The following is a 7577-nucleotide window of genomic DNA, read 5'->3' as shown; positions in this document are numbered from 1 at the left end:
TGGGTCCATCAGATCAAGCTCTAATCGAAACGATGGAAGCACTGTAGTGCTTATGAATAGAGCCTGGCCAGCACTCCCATTTTGCCTAGTGTCTTATCACTGCTTCACACAAACATGCTCTTCTCACCAATAATGAAACATGTATCTCCACAGATACATGTATCTGTGGAGATACATGTATTCCCTCAGGCACAGGAGAGCCTGCCCAGCTCCAGTTCAGGTATTTCAGCAGGTGACCCTCTCTCCTGGCCTAGTATAGCTGAACAGCTTATAGAAATAGCTCTTTTCCCAGAGGGTCTCTTTAAAGTTATATTAAGCTTGGGAAGCTGTAAGTTGCTGTCATCTAAAAAGAAATCCCAGGGTACTCTTGTTAAGGCAGCTCCTTTTTGGATTTCACCTTAAGCCCTTCATAGCTGTGATCTGTTTTGGCACAAAACTTTAGCTTATCCTTGGCAACATTTGCAGTGCTAGAGCATACCACTGGCTGGTCCAGTCTAAGGAACTGGTTGGACAAGTGGGCATAGCCAATCCAGCAGATGGGCTGATTCCCTCCTTAGAAGGGGATAATGCCTGTGGGTAGGCTAGTCAGGACAGAGGCTTAAAAACACTTATTTCTGGGCCATGACCTACAGCTGTTAAATGAATGAGGCAGTAATGGGGAGGGATCCCTTATTCCTGTGTGCTTAGACCCAACTCATAAAGAGTAGAGATGTGAATCGGAACCAGAATCGGTTCGGATTTCAGTTCCGATTCACATCTCTAATAAAGAGTTTCCCTGCTACTTCAGTCTGTTGGAGATGTGACATCTTCAATATTGGCCACCTGGTTCCAGTCGTAAGTCGGCCACACAGAGATCTAGATTTTCCCTGGATTTGGGGGGGGGGGGGGGAGGAGAGCGTATCATAAGACCACACTTGGTGAATGGAAACTATCATAGGAACACTGTGTCTCCTATGATTGAGTTCCTGCTTAAATGATCTTTAGTCTATCCCCAGGTAGCTCTGCAATAGCTTTGTGACTAGAGTCCTCCTGTGCTTGGTCCAGCATCCCTTGGAGGTGGCCTTGGTGACATTCCCCACAGAGAGGGGGGCGATCTTAAACATGCACTCTGCGATAGATGAATCGCAGTGGAGATAAATGATGCTGGGAGCTCCTTTGATTACATCCCTCATCTGGCCTGGCCCAGACTAGTTCAAGATGAGCCCACAGTGTTTACAACAATGCTTTTTGGGAGCTCCCCAGAGTGATTATTGCAACTTTTGTTTTCCCCTCTACAGCTTTTCCCTTAAGATTGTCCTTTGGAGTAGTCTAGGGACCGAAGTTGAGGTCAGCTAAGGGTGCTTATTGGAAGCTCCTCAATAGTCCTTGTCCAGGCCATTTTGGAGGCTAAAGGCAATCTGCTCGGGCAGTGCTCTCCTTGCTCCTCAAGTATTTTAGAACCATGGGTTCAGCTACTGTCTGGTATGTTTCTTCACAGTAACTCCTGAGAGTCTTCTATGCTAGATGGTTGAGATTTCCTTGTTTTCCTGTGGTGGCTTAGTATATTTCAGATCTCCCAGAAAGGTCTGTGAAATCTATTCAGGTCTGTGTGCAAAATGGCAGATTTGAGATGGTTCTCCAATTGGATACACTGGGGCATGCCCCCCTTACCTCCTTCAAAGGTTACTACCAGACATGTGTTAATGTGCATTATCCTGTATCAATGTAGTGGGTGGCAGGATGGAGGTTTTTTGCCCTGTAGTCTGGATCACACAAAACACTGAACTATAGCTGACAAAAGCTGTGTTTTCTGTATAATATATGCACAAAACAGATGCTTATAAGAATGTGTGGGATATAACAGGTTTATATCAGCACAATGAGGGGAAAAAAACCTCAAACTACGAGGGAAATATACATAAAAGCCTAGCAAAAGTGTCACATGTGTGATTTCTTTTTACCTGCCGGTGTGAGATTGTATGTGTGCACTCGGTGCAAAGAGCTCCTGTCTGCTCAGTGTGTTGTGGTGGTCAAAAAAAGAAAACAGAATGTTAGGAATTATTAGGAAGGGAATTGCAAATAAAACAGTGGATGTCATAATGCCTCTGTATTGCGCTCTGGTAAGACTGCACCTCGAATATTATGTGCAATTCTGGTCGCCACATCTCAAAAAAGATGTAGTTGCATTGGAAAAAGTGCAGAGAAAGGTGACCAAAATGATAAAGGGCATGGAACAGCTCCCATATGTGGAAAGGCTAAAGAAGTTAGGGCTGTTCAGTTTGGAGAAGAGACGACTGAGGGGGGATGTGATAGAGGTCTACAAAATCATGAAAGGACTTGAACACGTTAAAGTAAATCGATTATTTGCTCTCTCAAATAAAAGAAGGACTAGGGGACACTCCATGAAGTTAGAAAGGAGCTCATTTAAAGCAAATCAAAGACAATTCTTTTTCACTCAGCGCATAGTTAAGCTCTGGAATTCATTGCCAGAGGATGTGGTTATGGCAATTAGTGTAACGGTTTGGATAAGTTCTTAGAGGAACACTCCATAAACTGCTATTAATCAATAAGGAATAGCAGCTTAAGATCTATTTAATGTTTGGGTACTTGTGACTTGGATTTGCACGGTAGGAAACAGGATGCTGGGCTTGATGGACCCTTGGTCTGACCCAGTATGGCATGTTCTTATGTAACTTCTGTGTTATCCAGCTAAATGCTTCTGAATATGGACCTCCTAGTGGCTAGTTTTAGAGCCCATGATAGAGTTGCTGAAGGAGTCCTGGTTCATGGCCTCTTGGCCAAGGATGCTCACTATAGTGACTGACAATATAAAATAAGTGGAAAATCCCTGGATACAGTCGTTGCATATGAAGGTTTATGGTGCCAAATACCAGCCTTGATCTGGATGCCGAAAGGAGCAGGATGCCACTGATAGGCTGAGAAAAAATAAAAGAAGAAATAGCAACATAGAGATGTATAATAAAAATCAAGAAGCTTATAATACAAACAAAAAGATTTAGCATTGTCTTAATATGCTTTCTCTCTTTAAAAATAAAACTCCTCAATAATAGCTTTCAAGTATCCATATCTTCCTCATCACAATAAAATGCAATAAATGAAAATATGTCCATATGTGCTCCCCTCCCTCAAGAACAGACTTTATTACTACTACTACACCACCAGGAACCATCATTTTCAGCTTTTATTTTTCCCAGGAATTTAATTGTTCATTACATCAAGAACAAAAATATTTACCTCAAAAATGAACTATTTGTTTCCTCTAATTTCTCCTTTGTTGTTCTGGGTAAAATAACGTAAACACTAAAACTGAAGGTCCCTTACTATTACTACTACTACTAACATTTATATAGCTCTATAAGGTGTATGTAGCACTGTACAGATACATTTAACTCTTAAATCCTGCCTAGACCAGAGGTTCCCAACTAGCATGCCAAGGGGGAAATTCAGATGTGCATTAAAATTGTGGCCCCCTGCAGACAGAAGGGGTGGGCGTGGTCACAGCTGCTGTTGGCAGTAAAGTCTTCCTCTTTCCCTCCCCATATCCCCTGCACGATAGCCTCCAGCTGACAAGAGAGGAATCAATGAGTAGTACTTCTTACCTGTTGCTGCTGCCACCTTGCTGAGGTTAGACACAGCAGATGATGGTCAGAGCCAAGGCATCAGAACAGAACCAGACTGAAGTGTGGTCAGACAGGCAGGGTCAAAGCAGGTAGAGTTCATGCAACATCAAAAGTCAGGACAGGTGGAGTTTGTACAATGTCAAAGGCAGCAAGGCAAAATTAGAAATCAAGTCGGGACACATGAGAAAGGCAGCAAAAGAAAAGTAACAGCTCTAAGGAGATGATTCCTGAGCAAGAAGTTTGGTTTTGTAGGTTCCTGTGTGTTACTTTTCTTTTGCTGCCTTTCTCAGATTGAGGGTGGTAGGCAGAGGAAAGGTCTCGTGTCACTTCCAACTGTTTGCAGAGGACTCACCAAATTCTAGACGTGAACTGCCCGTAGGTGGAATATATGCTGCAAAAAGTGACAGAAGGGCCAGGGCTGAGGGTAAGACTTCAAGAGTCATGAAATGGGCCATCTTAGAAAACTGGCCCATGACTACCAAGATAACAGTGTGCCCTGCAGAGAGAGATGAGATGTTCAGGGGTATTGAAGAGGTCAGTTGGGTCGAACAATCTGGACAGGGTGTCTGCCTTCATGTTTCTCTGTATGGCGATAAGTTAAGCGGAAGTCAAATTTGGCAAAGAACAGAGACCATCTGACCTGCTGAGGGTTGAGTCTTCTGGCAGTTTATAGATATAGCAGGTTTTTATGGTCTGTGAAGATGGTAAAGGTGAATAAGATGCCCTCCAGCAGGTGATGCCACTCTTCTAAGGCTAATTTAATGGCGAGTAATTCACAATCACCTATGTCATAATTTCTTTTGGTGGGAGAGAATTTTCTAGAGTAAAAGGCACAGGGTAACAGTTTGCTGCGGGGAATGGACTGAGACAGGTGTTATGGTTTTGAGGTGTTTGAGTGGATTCTTGGGTACTGTGGAGATGACCACGCCCACAGGGAGGAGCCCTGTAAGGAGACACAGTACTAGGCTAGAGTTGGGACACACAAACACAGAGATTTGTCTTTTATTATACAGCTGATGTGTTCCACCAGAGGTGGCAGTAGTGAGGTGATCCAGAGTTAGCAGTCCAGGGATCCTCGGCAGAAGCGACCCGTCTCACAGAGATAGTATAGAGAGATCCGGTTGCAGGTTCCCAGTGCAGCACAGCTGTAGATGAGACAGACTGACAAAGTTAGATTACTCACTAAGTTGATAGCTGTATAGGTGGCAATTCCAGCAGGCAGAAGTAGTTGGTTACAGGCACCGAGGCAGGGAGAGCAGGCCCTCGAGGAGTGAGTACCTGATCCCAGTAAGGCACCTGAAAGAAAGCAAAGGGCCCCCGAGGAGCGGGTACCCAAGTTAGAGAAATACTCCGAAGGGCAGAGGGAGCTTCAGCGGCAGCAAGGAAGCAGCAGAGTAGCTCAGACAGGCTTTCCATCCATTCACGATCCTTGTTAACTCAAATAACTAGCAAACAAGGGCAGGCTAAATACCTGGATGGCTTGACGTCACTCGAGGGGGATACCCCCGAGGTTCCCGCCATGACGTGGATAAAGACGTGGGTGGCGTGAGCGCGCACACCCTAGGAGGCCCTCAGGAGAAACATGGCGTGAGGCTTTGCCATAGCCGTTCCGGGGATGCCGGAGAGAGCGGCATGCAGACGCGGTGGTAGCCATCTTCCCGAGGCTAGCGGGGAGAGCAGGGAGAAAGGTGAGGCACAAAGGGCGAAGCCTTCTGAGACCGACGGATGCAACAACAGGATGGCCCCTATGCTCACCAAGGAGGCATTGAATCAGGTCTTTGAAGCACCGCAAAAGAGAGAAAATGCACGAATGGTGTCGGGTGGTCAGTCCTTGGTGGTCGCCTTTCTTGGTAAATGACGTAATGAGGCGATGAGGGTGGAGTAATGGTGGATGAATTGCCTGTAATAGTTGGAAAATCCCAGGAATTGCTGAGTTGCTTTGAGACCCACTGGCCGGCGCCAATCCATAATGGCAGAGCGTTTAAAGGGTTCTATTTGCAGGCCCTGTGCGGATATTACATATCCCAGGAATGGGAGTTCTGTCTGTTTCAAAGCACATTTCTCCAATTTGGCATAGAAGGCATGTTCCCTTAACTTCTGAAGCACCGTTTTGACATGAGAGCGGTGGGCATGGAGACTAGGCGAGTAAATCAGGATGCCATCTAGGTATACTATGATACAAGCATATAGTAAGTCTCTGGATTTATCAATGACAAAATTGTGAAAAACTGCCAAGGCATTACAGAGGCCGAAGGACATCAGCAGGTATTCATAATGATCATCCCACATGTTGAAAGCAGTTTTCCAGAGAGGGAAGTGACGTCATCAAGTTGATGGCAGCGTGAAGCTCGAGCTCTGCTCCTTGTTTCTAGTAAAAACCCCAAAAATTAGTGCCTCCACGCTCGAACCTCACTATACACACGGCAATTGTGTGCTAGACTGAAACAGGCATGTCGGTCCGGAAGAAAATCGCGGATCTCAAGCAATTCTCCTTCACCACGGCGCCGGCAGAGTTCCGTGAAGGCCTCACTGAGCACGAGGCAGCAGAACAGGGGCCTGCTTTCCCGGGGGGGGGGGAAAAATGTTTCTTCAAGTCGAAGAATATATTCCCAACTGGTTACCAAATCTTCCCAAAACCTTCAACTGTAAAACCAACTTGTCTAGAGATCAGACTCTGGATTCTTCTAGTCCAAAGTCCTTAATTCTTCCTGTCTTTCCACCCTTGCTAGACTGGTTGCTTGGGCAAAAAAGATATCCAAATCCCGATCCTTTCCCTTCAGACTAAGAAATCAAAAAAATCTTCAAAATCAAACTCTCCTCTTCTCTATAGTTGAGATTTTGTAGGGATCTCTGCAAAACAGCTGCCATGAATTGAGACTGGGGAGAAATCTCTCTCCTTCCTTCTTCTGCAGTGAACTCACCCAAACTGTTGAGCTCCTGGGAGGGATCTCTAGCTTCTTCAGCTGCACCTAACCCTCTGACCACTGAGCATACTCCTAGGAATTATAAACCCCCAAAAGATAGCCTTTTCCCCAAGGGGTTACAGCCATGGGAGAAGTCCCAAAACCTTTAATTCCTGTTACTACCCTAGCCTAGAAAAAGTTCTTTAGGGAAAATACACTTTGGGAAAAAATATTAGTGATGGGCTGAGACCCCTATCACATAGGAATGATAGGAGTTTGTTTAGTCACAATGATAAGTCTTGCAGGACATCAAGACCGTAGTCTTGGTTCTTCTGATGCTGCTGAACTGTCAGATACCCCACAGAAAGTCCAACAGGGGAATGTCAGCCATGTCTTTGGCCTGAACTAACTGTCATGGACTAGGGAATCTATTTAATGTTTGGGTACTTGCCAAGTACTTGTGACTTGGATTGGCTACTGTAGGAAATAGGATGCTGGGCTTGATGGACCCTTGGTCTGACCTGGTATGGCATATCTTATGTTTTTCTGACTCACAGCAGCTGATGGTCAGGATCAAAGCATCAGAACATAATCAGGAGGCTGAAGCATGACCAGACAGGCAGGGTCGAGGCAGGCAGAGATCATGCAACATCAGGAAGCAGGCAGGCCAAGTCAGGGCAGGCAGAGTTCAATCACAGATAAGAGGCAAGCAACAGGTTGGGGCAGGCAAAGTTTGTACAATATCAAAGGCAAGTCATGGTCAGGGCAAGCAGAAAACAAGGCAGAGTCAGGAATCAAACTAGGTCATAGGAGAAAAGCAGCAAATGACCTGGAATACAAAAAACCAAACCTGTTGCTCATGCATTAGCTCCAACCACTGAGCTTCCTTTTATAGGAGAGTTGTGATGATGTCATCAGTATAAGCCTATAGGAAATCTTGTGCACTGGGCCTATAAAACTACTGAGTAGGTAAGGGTCCTAGATAGAGCTGTAGAATAACATCCTACAGTGGTCAGAATGTTAAACCAGCTCATTCCCTTCACTCCCATTTTTA

The sequence above is a fragment of the Rhinatrema bivittatum genome, chromosome 13, assembly GCF_901001135.1.
Source record: "Rhinatrema bivittatum chromosome 13, aRhiBiv1.1, whole genome shotgun sequence".
NCBI classification, from domain to species: domain Eukaryota; kingdom Metazoa; phylum Chordata; class Amphibia; order Gymnophiona; family Rhinatrematidae; genus Rhinatrema; species Rhinatrema bivittatum.
The sequence above is the reverse complement of the archived record's forward strand: the minus strand, read 5'-3'. Positions refer to the sequence as shown.